The sequence below is a fragment of the Paramormyrops kingsleyae genome, chromosome 12 (genome assembly GCF_048594095.1).
Source record: "Paramormyrops kingsleyae isolate MSU_618 chromosome 12, PKINGS_0.4, whole genome shotgun sequence".
Classification (NCBI taxonomy): Eukaryota; Metazoa; Chordata; class Actinopteri; order Osteoglossiformes; family Mormyridae; genus Paramormyrops; species Paramormyrops kingsleyae.
Window position 1 is genome coordinate 29,862,716 of NC_132808.1, and position 15,563 is coordinate 29,878,278.

The window sequence follows — 15,563 nt, forward strand, 5'->3', positions numbered from 1 at the left end:
AGAAACTAAAGATATAACTAGTGTATGATTTACTATACATGCTTATATTTATTATTTATCAATTACAGTTTTTGTTTGTCAAATTATATTAAAAAAATAACAGATATGCTCAGGCAGATGATTCCCTGCTTATTAGCTGCTCTTCACCATTCCTCCAGATTCCTGGTGTTTCTCACACCTAATCTGAGTCCTTGTCCTTTGGCTTGTGGCTCACCTGACAGTTCTGGTCACTGCCTTTCTGATTAACACTCTGCCTGTTGGTTTAAAAGAAAATAAAGCAACTCTGCCCGCCATTGAGTGGAATTCCAAAGTCTTATTAATGCATGTCGACCAAAGTCAATTTAGCTTCAATCAAGACAAAGGAGTTTTCCTGAGGACCAGGCTGTTAAGCCGCTGTGAGTCATGTCGGCCTTCTAATGGAAATGGCTGTGGATTAAAGCACTTTTTGCCTGAAAACTAAGGTGAGAGACCTCCATTCTACATTAAAAATACTCGTTAAGCTCCTCTAGTCCTGGAATAATTAGAGGAACATAGACCTTGAAAAAACACATAAACAATAGATGAAGTGTTTCACTGTGACTTTGGCAACTTTTGCTTCCCCACATTAGATTTATACATATTATTTCGTTAAAATGCGATTTATCCCTCTTTCTGGCAAACACAGCTTTGAATTTTTTCTGCAAACTATAATAAACTATAATAAAATTCCAACTTGGAAACCGAAGTTGAAAATGGCATTTATCGGTCTGCGCAGTCAAACCCTTCAAATACACCTCCTTTCAATAAATATATCTTCTTCTAAGCAATTAATGCCGCAAAAGCTTTAAGGAGCGGTTTTTATTGTGATTTTAAAAAAAAAGTACTTCAGGTGGAGAAACAGACAGACATCGATGTCAATAAATGTACTTACATGGTATAGAGGTACTACCATACGTCTTCTAGTGTAATATCGATTTCTGTTAATAAAAATGATTTTGAAAATACTGCTCATTTTGAAAAGCGTTTCCCAAGGTTAGGAAGATTTTTACTTTACTTGTTTAAAATACGTTTTAAAAATGCATATGCTGGTATTTTGCCTGATCTTTGCCCTTTCCAGCCTTCATCCCATTATGTGATCTGAAATATGCATCTACGTATATCTACAGCTGTCAGCAAAAACAAGGGTTTTGCCACATCCTACAAACAGCCTCTTGATAGCTTCAGCACAAAGTGAAACTGTGAAAGTGGCATCTGCACAGATAATTAGCATATATGTGTTTGGGCATTAGCCTTTTAAGCTGTGTATTTATTTACTAATCCTCTGTGGCATAATTCCCGCATAGCTGGGGAGAGAATGAAGGCATTCTTCACTCCCTGACTGCAGGAGAACAGGAACATTCCTGGACAATAGTGGAGGGGGGCTGTAAATTGCGAGAAAGAGGCCAGTTGGGGGTTGTGTCACGCAGTTTTATGCTGATTAGTGTGCTTGCGGTTTCAGACGACTGTCAATGGACTGTGGCGGGTGTTGGGGGGCCGGGTGTTGTAGTCTTTTTTGTCTTCGTTTACGGGGACCTTGTTGGAGTCCGTCTGATTGGCTGACATGCGGTCATCAGTCAGATGCTATGGGACGACATTAAAGAAGCAAGACAGGAAAAAGGGTTAGATTGGAACGGGAGGCCGGAGCAGATTTAGGAACAAAATAATGGATTGTGTCGTTCTGTAGAGTATTTTGTTGGCCCTCTGGTAACAAAGTTCTAGAGAATGCAAGCAGACGGAAGAATTATCGGGAGAAGCTGCGTATCGTGATGATTGTGGAGGTCTGGATCTGCATTAGTCAGCATCTAGAAGCTATCCTGTCTGCATTGGTAATCTTCAACCAAGCATCTGGCCCAGGAAACATAATAAACTGAAGGCGTACTGAACACGCCTTATCGAGAGCTTGGGTCTGGTGCTGGATCCAGCCAGTGGAGATGCATTGTGCCAAAGAAATGTTCCATAATAAGGGCACAGTTTGCCAAATAGCAAAATAGGCCGCGTCCTTTCTGTAAGCAACCAATAAGGGGGAATAGGATTAGGTGCCGGAAATAAATCATTTTAAGCATAATTAGTGTCTCGTGAATAATTACTACCTTGGGAGGAACAGTCTGCACCTTGGCGCCCCCACTGCCCCCCCCTACTGCCAACAGCTCACTTTCATTACGGAAACAGGAGACTTCCCAGGCAGGCTGGACAGATAGTGAAATAAACCATTGTCCCCCCCCCCGACTAATGATGGTCTCAGCCAGAGTCCCACTTATAGGCCTTCGACTCATTAGATTATCTTTGGAGCCCCTGTCTTCTCCTCTTTAGTTTACTTCATGGGTCTCTCTTCAGAATTAGTAATGATAATTTAACTCGGAGCTACGGAATGAAACTTTAAACTTAGTAAAGCAGGACTGGCTTCTGTGAGGGCGTGTTTCGCAATGGACAAGCTGCCATTGGCTGCATATATTATACTAATAATTTTAAGGGAACTGGACAATTTTTTCCCCAATTCTAAATGTGTTCAGCAATTTAACAAACACTTGACAAACGTTGTCCCTAGGATGGCACAGTTGCAGAATTATGCAATTACTAAAGATATGCATTCTTACCGAGAGCTGAGAAGCTGTCGGAGGATGCGTGCTGGTTCAGGGCTTCTGGTGACTCCAACAATGTGTGTTTTCTTCCATCTGCTCTATGCCTCTTCATTGGTGGTCTTTGCATGGCCAATGCTCATTAGGAGGTCATCTCCATCTCAAAGGCTCTTCAGGGGCTGTAACTGCTACCTATGAAAATCGCAGCTTAACTGGGTTCAATTACATACGCAGAAGAGTTGCTGGAAAATTACCCAGAATAACTTGCACCTACAGCACAAAGTAATTTCATTATTATTATTATTACTTTACAATAAGACTATTCTTATAAAGGGTTTATGAATGGTTTATAATCAGGTTATTAATTATACTGTTATTCTTTGTAAATCATTAATAGACCATTATAAACAAGTTACAGCATAGTTTTGTTTTTATTACTGAGTTACTACCATATGTGGCAAAAGGGAGCCTAGTTTTCATTTTGCAATTTTACGAAACACAAATGTGCACTACATACGCAAGCATGTCAGCGCATGCATGCGAGTGTCTCTATGCGATGGCAGTAAGGTGTGCGGCCCGGTACTCTGGCTGTAAGGTGTGCGGCCCGGTACTCTGGCTGTAGGGTTTGCAGCCCGGTACTCTGGCTGTAAGGCGTGCGGCCTGGTACTCTGGCAGTAAGGTGTACAGTCCGGTACTCTGGCAGTAAGGCGTGCGGCCCGGTACTCTGGCTGTAAGGCGTGCGGCCCGGTACTCTGGCTGTAAGGCGTGCGGCCCGGTACTCTGGCTGTAGGGTTTGCAGCCCGGTACTCTGGCTGTAAGGCGTGCGGCCCGGTACTCTGGCAGTAAGGTGTACAGTCCGGTACTCTGGCAGTAAGGTGTGCGGCCCGGTACTCTGGCTGTAAGGCGTGCGGCCCGGTACTCTGGCAGTAAGGCGTGCGGCCCGGTACTCTGGCTGTAAGGCGTGCGGCCCGGTACTCTGGCTGTAAGGCGTGCGGCCCGGTATTCTGGCTGTAAGGCGTGCGGCCCGGTATTCTGGCTGTAAGGCGTGCGGCCCGGTACTCTGGCTGTAAGGTTTGCGGCCCGGTACTCTGGCTGTAAGGCGTGCGGCCCGGTACTCTTGCACCATATTTGCTGTTCTGTGTCTGTCGCGTGTAAATAAAATAAGAAAAAAAAATATGTAAAAATATACCCCTTTGTCCACGTGTGTTCCCTTGTGCACCACACCCTGTGCTTCCCTTATTCCCCTTTCCCTTCCACCCTGTCACGCCCCAACCCTAGACTGGGGTTCGTAACACCTGCTTCTGATGGAATTTAATTGACCTCTGACACTTTGGACATATTTCTTTATATTCGGGCGACTGAATTCACGGTCACTCTCATTGTGGTCTTTCCTGCGTGTTTGCATGTATATACAGTATACACTGCCATTAGCAGCCCCGACAGGTGGGGTCACTTACCCCTTTTAATCACTGCTTGATTTATTTGCTTGATTCGCAAATGAAAGTGGGGCCTAAGCCTTTATTAGGAGGGACCTGATTTTAATGAAAATGAATGAGTGCACACTCTTTAAAGGAATTATTGACGGGGGTGGAGGGGTAAAGAATATATTATGGGGACTAAAACCCTGAAAAATAGTCCTAGTGACCCCACTGGTGCAGAATAATCCTCGGCATTTCCATCAAATCCTTACAAGGAATAATAAAGACATTTAAGTTATGTATCTAAGATACAACAATCAGAACAACACATTTGAGTTATGTATCTAAGATACAACAATCAGAACAACACATTTCAGTTATGTATCTAAGATATAACAATCAGAACAACACATTTCAGTTATGTATCTAATAGGGTGACCAGATAATCCATGTCAGGGAGGACACTATGGGCTACTTCGGGTTTTACAAACTACTTTCAAACTGAAAGGCTCCTGTGCTCGGCTAATTAGTTCAGCTCTTCCTGTGCTTTGACTGGTTTGTTTCCTTGAGTGAAAGACACATCCAGCTGTTTCACATTAGCATTAGTGTCACATGCATGATTATAGGAGACTGACCAATCAGCACACAGCAAGAACTCAGCGCTCAAGTGAAATCCAGGTCCATTTCATTGAAATGGTAATTTACAATTCCTGTCCTAGCTCAGAGTGTCCTCTCTGACATGGATTATCTGGTCACCCTAGTATCTAAGATACAACAATCAGAACAACACATTTGAGTTATGTATCTAAGATATAACAATCAGAACAACACATTTGAGTTATGTATCTAAGATACAACAATCAGAACAACACATTAGAGTTATGTATCTAAGATATAGCAATCAGAACAACACATTAGAGTTATGTATCTAAGATATAATAATCAGAACAACACATTTCAGTTATGTATCTAAGATATAACAATCAGAACAACACATTAGAGTTATGTATCTAAGATATAATAATCAGAACAACACATTTCAGTTATGTATCTAAGATACAACAATCAGAATAATGCATTTGAGTTATGTATCTAAGATACAACAATCAGAACAATGTATGACATAATAATCAGAACAACACATTTGAGTTATGTGTCTAAGATATAACATTCACAACAGCAACAATAACAATAAAAAGAAATATGCTAAATGCACAAAATATACTTAAATATTCTAAATTATTCTAATTTACTAGATTCTACTGCTGCTTGCCACTTGCACTCTTACAGCGTAAGAGAGAGTCAGTACCTTCGGACACATTAGTCACCTCACCGTGAGCTTGGGAATACTTTCCGGAGTGTATACATATCAAAGGGACCACTGCCGTTAGTGTAACTATGGTGGATATATTTTATGACCTTATTAAATTAATTAAGGTGCTACTTATCATTACGGCGCAGTGGAAAAGGGAAGCCCGCCGAGGCCTGCTGCAGTCGGAGCTGGGAGCACCCATACGGAACTTATTAAATCTGGTCGGCTCTCCAAGGCTTTCAGACATAATTGTCATACATGTCATTAAATCCGTCCCCCTCTGCCCTGCTTCCGCAGTGACTTGATGGGACTGCAGCTGCGCAGACCGTCGGTTTGCAGTGCCAAGGCTGAGAGTTGTTTTCGAGAATTGAAAGTAAGTTAATAGTCTGGAGCTACACAATGTGGCCCCACGTGAAGGAAAACCAGCAGGTGGAAGAGTGTCTCTACCAATCAGTGATGTGCAGCTATTTATTTTTATTGAATATTTAATTGGTCTCTTGCAAATTACACTGAATATCCTAATATATAACAAGGGAATGAAAAGACCAAAAACAAAGTTACAGGCTACGGTAAATTTACATCAGTTTGCCTACTAATACTACAAAATTTGAATTCATAAATATAACGGCTATTCCCCAGATCTTAATATAAAAATGTAAAATTTCTGAATGGATGAATATCTAATAAAGAATTATAACAAACAATAATTAAATTCATTTGATTTTTACTCATGGGAATCGCCGAAGTAATTAATACAGCTAATCATGCATGATCTTTATACTAATTAATTCATAATTATTTTAACCTTAATTATTAAATTAATCACCTCATTGTAATTAAGACGAAAGCTAAATTTCAGCGTAATTATGTGGACTTTTGTATATTTTTTCTAGGGTACAGATTTCTGGGTGAAATTGACAGACAGGCAGTGCGGAGGTTTGACACTGTGGCCTCCTGTCTCTGGGGTTGTGGGTGTGAATTCACCCCGTCAGGTTCGTCTGCTCTGTGTGACTCCACGCATTCTCCCATCTGCTCCAGCTACTTGTCCCAAAATAACTGCTAAATCGGAAACCCCTCCCCTACAACGCACCCTCGGCTAATGCTTCAGACTGGGGGGGGTTTCCAACCTTTTGATGACCACGGACCGGGAGGCTGGTGCTGGCGGCTAAATTTGATCGGATCGATCAGCCAGATTTAATAAATGTCACCATTTCCCTTTTTTCCCAGAAGTGATCAGAACATGTGTACGGCCTGGTTTGTAAAAAAGAATTGAAAATATATAGTTACTTTGTTTTCAGAAATGAATAAACCCCTCCCCCAGCCCCCAGAGTTCCATGGCTGGGACAATACTTGCCCTTGCTCTAGACTTCACCCACATCTGGATCTGGCCATGCCTGATGCTGGAAGTGGATGGATGGACTGCGAGGCCAGGGACAGTGTAGGGGACATCCCAGACTCTACACTGTGTTCATTAGGCCTTTCAATGAAACTGCCACGGGGGTGTGAAATGAGGTGTGTAGTTCTGACACCGAGGGTCTGTGTTGAGCCACGCCCAGCGAAATCCGTCCTAATCACAGTATCGATTCCTCAAGCTTATTACTGCCGGAGGAGCATGTTTTTATTTTTTTTTCCTAGCCCCTATAGCGGAAAATAAAAAGCAACCTGATCAAAGGATATCTTCGTATTAATCTGGGTCATTAATCAGCATCGTCATGGGATTTTAGGTGTAGAGCAAGTTAACTCAAACCTAGTCTTTCAGCATCTTAGGTTGTAAGAGAATCACAACTGAATGTGAATCAAAATGCTATAGAAAATTAACCAGCGGACAAAATGGATGTTGGAACCTCACCCCAAATATGTATATACCTCACTTGATTAAAAAAAAATGCAAAGCCCATGTTTCGGTTATGGAAGGCAATGCCTGTTTTGTTTTTGCAAAGGCGGGGGCACAAGATGAATCAAAGCCCCACTGGAGGGAAAAAAATGAGGGGAAAAACGGAGAGGAGAATGACAATGAGACGTTTCCCTTGTTGGGAGACCTGTGAGACTCACCGGCTTGAAACACTATTATGTTCAACTACCAGCGGATTGTTGCATTTTACACCAGCCGTAGGACGGCCCTCTCAGTAATTATTTCACCTTGACATGCACCAGGAATAACAAATGCTGCTTTGGGATTGGAGGGCCATTGTTGCAAGCTGTTCGAAACCGTAATAACGTAGAAGTTGCGAAAACGCCACCATTTATAATATTGTCTCGCCATGTTCCTCAGATACGTGCCCCGCCACTGGGCTCTAGAGATGTCTATAGGGCGGTGTTTCCCAAGTCAGTCCTCAGGGACCCGCAGACAGTTCACGCTTTTGCTCATACTGGGAGCTGGGTGGGAGCAAAAATGTGGACCGTCTGGCAGGGAGCAAAAACGTGAACTCTCTGTTGGTCCCAGAGGAGCGGGTTGGGAAACACTGATCTAGGGTATCAGAGGGCTTTCTGCCGCTCATAAACATGTTCATTGTGGAAGAGCTTCGCTGCGGCTGAATAAATTGTAAAAACAAAAGTATGAAGCTATTTTAGCTTCTTTTTTTTCTCCCAGCCAGAACCAAACCATCTCAAAGTTTCCGGACAATTAGGCAACAGACACGCACATATACCGGTGATATGTTTGATCTGAGAAATTGCATCATTTTGCAGGACTTGCCTGCTTCCAGCAAAGCTCTAAAGGAAATGCTTCCAAACTAAATGCTTAGCTGACGCTTTAACCTCCCAGCTCAGTCACATTTATATTCAGGCTAATACACTGTTATTACTCTGTCATGCAGAGAAAACTGATAATATCTGCAGCCACATGAAGGAGACACAGTACAGGAATGCAAAACAAATGCAGTTGTATTTCAGTCTCTGATGGGTGCTGAATAAAACCTGGACTCTTTTTTTGTCATCCCATATATAACTTTCTTAATCTATCTTAAAATTGTACACGGCTCTTATCTGATACTTTGGAGATTGTATCTCTGTCCATTCATCTTCTGTTTGCTTATCCTGGAGCACAGGGCATGGGGCTGGGGTACACCCTGGACGGGATGCCAGTCCATCACAGGGCACGGGGCTGGGGTACACCCTGGACGGGATGCCAGTCCATCACAGGGCACGGGGCTGGGGTACACCCTGGACGGGATGCCATCATACACTATTGACAATTCAGAGACCCCATCTGGTTGAACTGCATGTGTTTGGATGGTGAGAGGAAGGCTGAGCACTTGGAGGAACCAGAGAGACACGGGGAGACCATGCAAGGTCCTCAGACACGTGCTGGCAGCCTCCCAGCTCTCAGCACTGGAGGCACGAGGTCAATGTGCCACCCACTGAGCCATCATGCCACCCACTGAACCATCATGCCACCCACTGAACCATCATGCCACCCACTGAACCATCATGCCACCCACTGAGCCATCATGCCACCCTCATCCTAGAACAGGTTCCATTTCACTTTAAATCTCCTAAAAATACTGTATAATGTTTTCCAAAATGCATTTAGCACCTTTTATGTATATTCTGCACTTGGGCTTTCAAGATCTGTTCTCTTTCTACCATGGACAAGGTTGAAATACCATAAGACTGTGACTGTAGCCTAGTTTTTAATAAACTCCTTAATAGCAGGACCGCTGGAACATTCCCATGCTATCGATCCCAGCTACTTGCCAAGTATAAGTAGCACTGACCTTGTCTTCTTACTGTAATTAATTGAAATTTCACATGAAGGTGACAAGTGAGGAATTGTTTCCTGTTTGTTATTATTCTGGCATTAATCGTGCAGCCTTTTCCCCAGCTAATGTGCCAGCTGAGGTAGCAGAACAATGGAAACACACAAACCCAGAACGGGCACGCTAACACGTACATTAGCATGAATGCCAGCTGAGTTAGCAGAACAATGGAAACCCACAAACCCAGAACGGGCACGCTAACACGTACATTAGCATGAATGCCCAGCTGAGTTAGCAGAACAATGGAAACACACAAACCCAGAACGGGCACGCTAACACGTACATTAGCATGAATGCCAGCTGAGTTAGCAGAACAATGGAAACACACAAACCCAGAACGGGCACGCTAACACGTACATTAGCATGAATGCCCAGCTGAGTAAGCAGAACAATGGAAACCCACAAACCCAGAACGGGCACGCTAACACGTACATTAGCATGAATGCCCAGCGGAGTTAGCAGAACAATGGAAACACACAAACCCAGAACGGGCACGCTAACACGTACATTAGCATGAATGCCCAGCTGAGTTAGCAGAACAATGGAAACACACAAACCCAGAACGGGCACGCTAACACGTACATTAGCATGAATGCCAGCTGAGTTAGCAGAACAATGGAAACACACAAACCCAGAACGGGCACGCTAACACGTACATTAGCATGAATGCCCAGCTGAGTAAGCAGAACAATGGAAACACACAAACCCAGAACGGGCACGCTAACACGTACATTAGCATGAATGCCCAGCTGAGTAAGCAGAACAATGGAAACACACAAACCCAGAACGGGCACGCTAACACGTACATTAGCATGAATGCCCAGCTGAGTTAGCAGAACAATGGAAACACACAAACCCAGAACGGGCACGCTAACACGTACATTAGCATGAATGCCAGCTGAGTTAGCAGAACAATGGAAACACACAAACCCAGAACGGGCACGCTAACACGTACATTAGCATGAATGCCCAGCTGAGTAAGCAGAACAATGGAAACACACAAACCCAGAACGGGCACGCTAACACGTACATTAGCATGAATGCCCAGCTGAGTAAGCAGAACAATGGAAACACACAAACCCAGAACGGGCACGCTAACACGTACATTAGCATGAATGCCCAGCTGAGTAAGCAGAACAATGGAAACACACAAACCCAGAACGGGCACGCTAACACATACATTAGCATGAATGCCCAGCTGAGTTAGCAGAACAATGGAAACACACAAACCCAGAACGGGCACGCTAACACGTACATTAGCATGAATGCCCAGCTGAGTAAGCAGAACAATGGAAACACACAAACCCAGAACGGGCACGCTAACACGTACATTAGCATGAATGCCCAGCTGAGTTAGCAGAACAATGGAAACACACAAACCCAGAACGGGCACGCTAACACGTACATTAGCATGAATGCCCAGCTGAGTTAGCAGAACAATGGAAACCCACAAACCCAGAACGGGCACGCTAACACGTACATTATCATGAATGCCCAGCTGAGTTAGCAGAACAATGGAAACCCACAAACCCAGAACGGGCACGCTAACACGTACATTATCATGAATGCCCAGCTGAGTTAGCAGAACAATGGAAACCCACAAACCCAGAACGGGCACGCTAACACATACATTAGCATGAATGCCCAGCTGAGTTAGCAGAACAATGGAAACACACAAACCCAGAACGGGCACGCTAACACGTACATTAGCATGAATGCCCAGCTGAGTTAGCAGAACAATGGAAACCCACAAACCCAGAACGGGCACGCTAACACGTACATTATCATGAATGCCCAGCTGAGTTAGCAGAACAATGGAAACACACAAACCCAGAACGGGCACGCTAACACGTACATTAGCATGAATGCCCAGCTGAGTTAGCAGAACAATGGAAACACACAAACCCAGAACGGGCACGCTAACACGTACATTATCATGAATGCCCAGCTGAGTTAGCAGAACAATGGAAACCCACAAACCCAGAACGGGCACGCTAACACGTACATTAGCATGAATGCCCAGCTGAGTTAGCAGAACAATGGAAACCCACAAACCCAGAACGGGCACGCTAACACGTACATTATCATGAATGCCCAGCTGAGTTAGCAGAACAATGGAAACCCACAAACCCAGAACGGGCACGCTAACACGTACATTAGCATGAATGCCCAGCTGAGTAAGCAGAACAATGGAAACCCACAAACCCAGAACGGGCACGCTAACACGTACATTAGCATGAATGCCCAGCTGAGTAAGCAGAACAATGGAAACACACAAACCAAGAACGGGCACGCTAACACGTACATTAGCATGAATGCCCAGCTGAGTTAGCAGAACAATGGAAACACACAAACCAAGAACGGGCACGCTAACACGTACATTAGCATGAATGCCCAGCTGAGTTAGCAGAACAATGGAAACACACAAACCAAGAACGGGCACGCTAACACGTACATTAGCATGAATGCCCAGCTGAGTTAGCAGAACAATGGAAACACACAAACCCAGAACGGGCACGCTAACACGTACATTAGCATGAATGCCCAGCTGAGTTAGCAGAACAATGGAAACACACAAACCAAGAACGGGCACGCTAACACGTACATTAGCATGAATGCCCAGCTGAGTTAGCAGAACAATGGAAACACACAAACTCAGAACGGGCACGCTAACACGTACATTAGCATGAATGCCCAGCTGAGTTAGCAGAACAATGGAAAGAAACAAACCCAGAACGGGCACGCTAACACGTACATTAGCATGAATGCCCAGCTGAGTTAGCAGAACAATGGAAACACACAAACCCAGAACGGGCACGCTAACACTTCATTAGCATGAATGCCACGTCACGTACATCGGCACGACGATAGGGCAGGGGGAAAGGGAGGATGAGTCCAAGGGCAGTCAGGGGCCCTAAACATTTCCGGACATAATTGTATTGCTCTGGGTTGGAGGCCCAAAATGATACACTTTCATGGGGCCCAAAATCACCCCAGTGATATGGTACCAACATTTATGCATATTTATGCATCTGCAATGCTATACTGGATCTCAGTCTGCTTTTGCTGATATGGGTGTATGTTACTCTGAATACTGCCATCTGTATTTGTCTGACAATGTACACACTATCCAATCTTATTGTTATCTTCAATTTGTGAAGAAAAAAATGCTAAAGGTGAACATTTTCTGTAGTATATTCTCCCAGTTTTGGTCCAACCTTACTACCTCTTAAATTTAAGGGATCTGAAGTGGCGACAAGTGAAGTAAACTTTACACACCAAAGTAAAATTGCTCCCCGGACTCAAGGTCTGTCCCTACATAAACAAAGATATCCCAAAATTCACTTCCTATGCAATTCTATTTGCGCCCACAAGGGGGGAAATGTGAATTGAGTTAGCATTGAGTTCTTGTTGCATTTCTTCAGTTCACAACGTAAACACATGGTGAGCTGGATCTGAAATGTATTGTGTCGTCAACCAGTCTTTGCTCCTTGTCTTTCCCAGTCATGCTTTGGATCACGGCGACCTGGCTCGGAAAGCAGGATAAAGATGCGTGTAAAAATCCACCCCTAGAAGTGCGGAGGGCACGTTTAAGGCATGAAATTTCCGAGATCATTTGAAAAAGATCCGAATTAAGACAATCCCTGTCAAATGGCAGCCCTTTGCCTGCCTGGCATCTCGGAATAGCCTGTCACTTCCATGTCAGTCAAGCGCTATGAACAGGTCCTAAAAGCGTCTTTCACAAGCAGACAATGTGAAACCAATATGGACTACAGCAACCCCTAGGGAATGTGAGACATTAAATTGAAGTGTGCCTGTTCTGTTACAGCTGAGATGAGCAAAGTTCTTCCTTGCGGGAATAAAAATTGACTGTGTGACATACAGATATAAACCATTAAAATTATACAATTGCATTTTCTCAGCTCTATAAAAAATAATAGCATAATACAGTACAATTTAGTTATACAACCAGCATATACGCACATATATATGTTAGCATTTAGCCCAGCTGCTAGTGGATGTTTTAATGTCAACAATTTCCTGGTCAAAGTTATTAGAATTTTGGCTACATATGAGCAGGAAATATGGGGATTTTTTCCCTCCCCAGCTCTGGGTTCTTTCTGTGTTCATGTGGGAGGCTTCCTGTTCCCATTCTCGACATCTCCAGACAGTCGTCTTTAAAAGCGCTTTGGCGGTAAGAAGGTAGCAGCTAAATTGGGGCATCCATGCTGAGCGCCGCTTGGGGCCCTTGCCGTCACACACAGAGACGTTTCTGTCTGCTTATGGCTGTCTTCGCTTTCTGTTTCATTTTTGTTGTGTTTGTTTTTGTTTTGCCTTCACATTTCTTTTGCTCTTAACATCTCGCTAATTCTTTTTTTTTCCCCAAACAATTTTTTGTTTCTATCTGCTCTGCAAACCTGGCCAGCTGTCTGGTTATGGTGACACGTGGTTTAATGGTCAGTCGCGTACTGGAGAACGGTTAGGTCAGGTGTGTATTACGTTACCCTAAACCTTTAACGAACCAAGCTTCAAGCAGATTAACAGCTATTCCTTGGAGCATAACTAGGGACATCCATGTACTATATGAACGTCATTTGGTGATGTCCTTCTCTGGCTTTGCCTTTCTGTGCTGCCCTATGTTTCTGCACGGAGTGTTAGGTGAGCTTGGATGTTCCATGCATCTTGGGATAGACTCCATGCCCACTGCAATCCTGGACTTGATTCCTCTCTCTCGGTATTCCCAAGGGGGAAACTGAACATGGGGAGGACATTTCAATTTCACACACAGAGGCAATGGTGGGATTCAACCCCACAACCCTAGAGGCGTGAAGACAAGCTACACGTTTTTTTTTTTTTTTAAGTTCAAACACAGGTTAGGCATTACTCTCCACTCTTCAGCAGAAGTATGGATTTTAGCAAAACAAACCCCGCAAGTTGCATATCTGTCGTCCTTTCATCCGACACCCATTATAATTCTAAATATGGTTTTGTATAAGCTGCCAAATAATAAAATGAGTAGCGATGCTTTCTCCGCAGTTACGATTTAATTTTGCATCTGCTCAGCTGTTCTGTTGCCGTCGGATATTACGACAGCAGCAACTTTCTCCGCTGTTACGATTTTTTATTTTTTATTTTTTGTTATATGAGTTGCATGGTGCCGATGGACATGAACTCATAAGGGACAATGAGCAATGAGCATTGGCAGGGAGCAGTCAGTGGGACAATAGTTCTCTGGAGTATGGACAGGATGCAGCTTCTTGGTTCCTATATTTGATAATGCCCCCCACCCCAAATCCCCACACTCATCGTCCTGACTACATTAATTGGTGCTGCAACCAGGACCTTATGGCTGTTTAAGCAATTTTAGAAATCAGCACGCATGATTTTGAAACCCCGTACGGATTTTTTTTGGCACATGCAGTACATTTTAAATGCTGTGATATTATTGGTATTGTTTTAAGTCTGGAGGCTAACGGGGTGGTTGATTACAACAACGAAAACTAACACCTGAACGGTGCCAAAAAGCCAAAGAAAAGTGCAATGATAATGCATTTTTTTCTTCTTTTCAACTGTTACTTACTATAGTTTTTACCAATTTTGCGAGAGAGAGAGAGAGAGAGACCAAGAATGAAATATTAATCTCAAAAACGATCGGCCACAAAGATCAGATGCAATTTGTGGGCAGCAACACGAAGGTATCTAATCGCTAACGGTGGGTGTGATCTTTACTTCCATACTTCCAGAGTAAAAGTATCGGTTATCGATTAAATTCAACGAAATTTACCAGAGGATGGTAAAATAAATAGATAAGTAAATAACTAAAAATAAGACTTCAGTCAATGTTTGTAAGCTATATAAAAAACAGTCCTTTCGGTAAAACACTCGGCCATCTCATCTATCTATCTATCTATTGATCGATCGATTGACTGATTGATAATATGCACATGTTACACACAGTACTGCCATCTTTCACTGGAGGGAGCTATTGTACTCGGCCTGCCCTTTGTTAGTTTGGTTCTATATTGAAGAATAAACGCAAAATCACCTTCCTTTCCACCGCGATGCCATATGTTTGTCAAAATAAATAAATAAACCTTGTTTGTGTTTCTTCCAGTCCGAATGTTCAAACATGAAAAAACCAACTCCTTTAGCATTGTCGCTGCCACCATTTACAAACACTTACTCGTCAGCAGAGATCGTTACTGTAGTAAGAACGATTATATAGGCTAGGCATATTTAGCACATAAAGTTTACTAAGATCGGACTGCATGACCCCTGTTATAATTTTAGGTAACTCCTCTCGTGTCATAGATATGTGGATAAACGCAGTACACAAGTCCTCTGAGGCTCACACTGACCTTTCTGCCTTGCAGTAACGCACAAACGCCTTTGCTCTGATTAGGTCATATACAACTGAGACTTTATATTGAGCGGTATCATGTGTCGTAATCTTCTAAAACACAACAAAATAGTTAATTTT

General features: G+C 43.3%; 1 long non-coding RNA gene across 1 annotated transcript; it reads right to left on the minus strand.

The window, feature by feature from the left end:
• Positions 1–1,080: 1,080 nt before the first annotated feature.
• LOC111847304 (uncharacterized) lies at positions 1,081–15,552 on the minus strand. The gene is made up of 3 exons (XR_002839072.2): positions 15,442–15,552; positions 2,613–2,786; positions 1,081–1,599 (listed from the first exon to the last, which is right to left on the minus strand). It is a non-coding gene; the product is annotated as an uncharacterized lncRNA (long non-coding RNA).
• Positions 15,553–15,563: the final 11 nt, after the last annotated feature.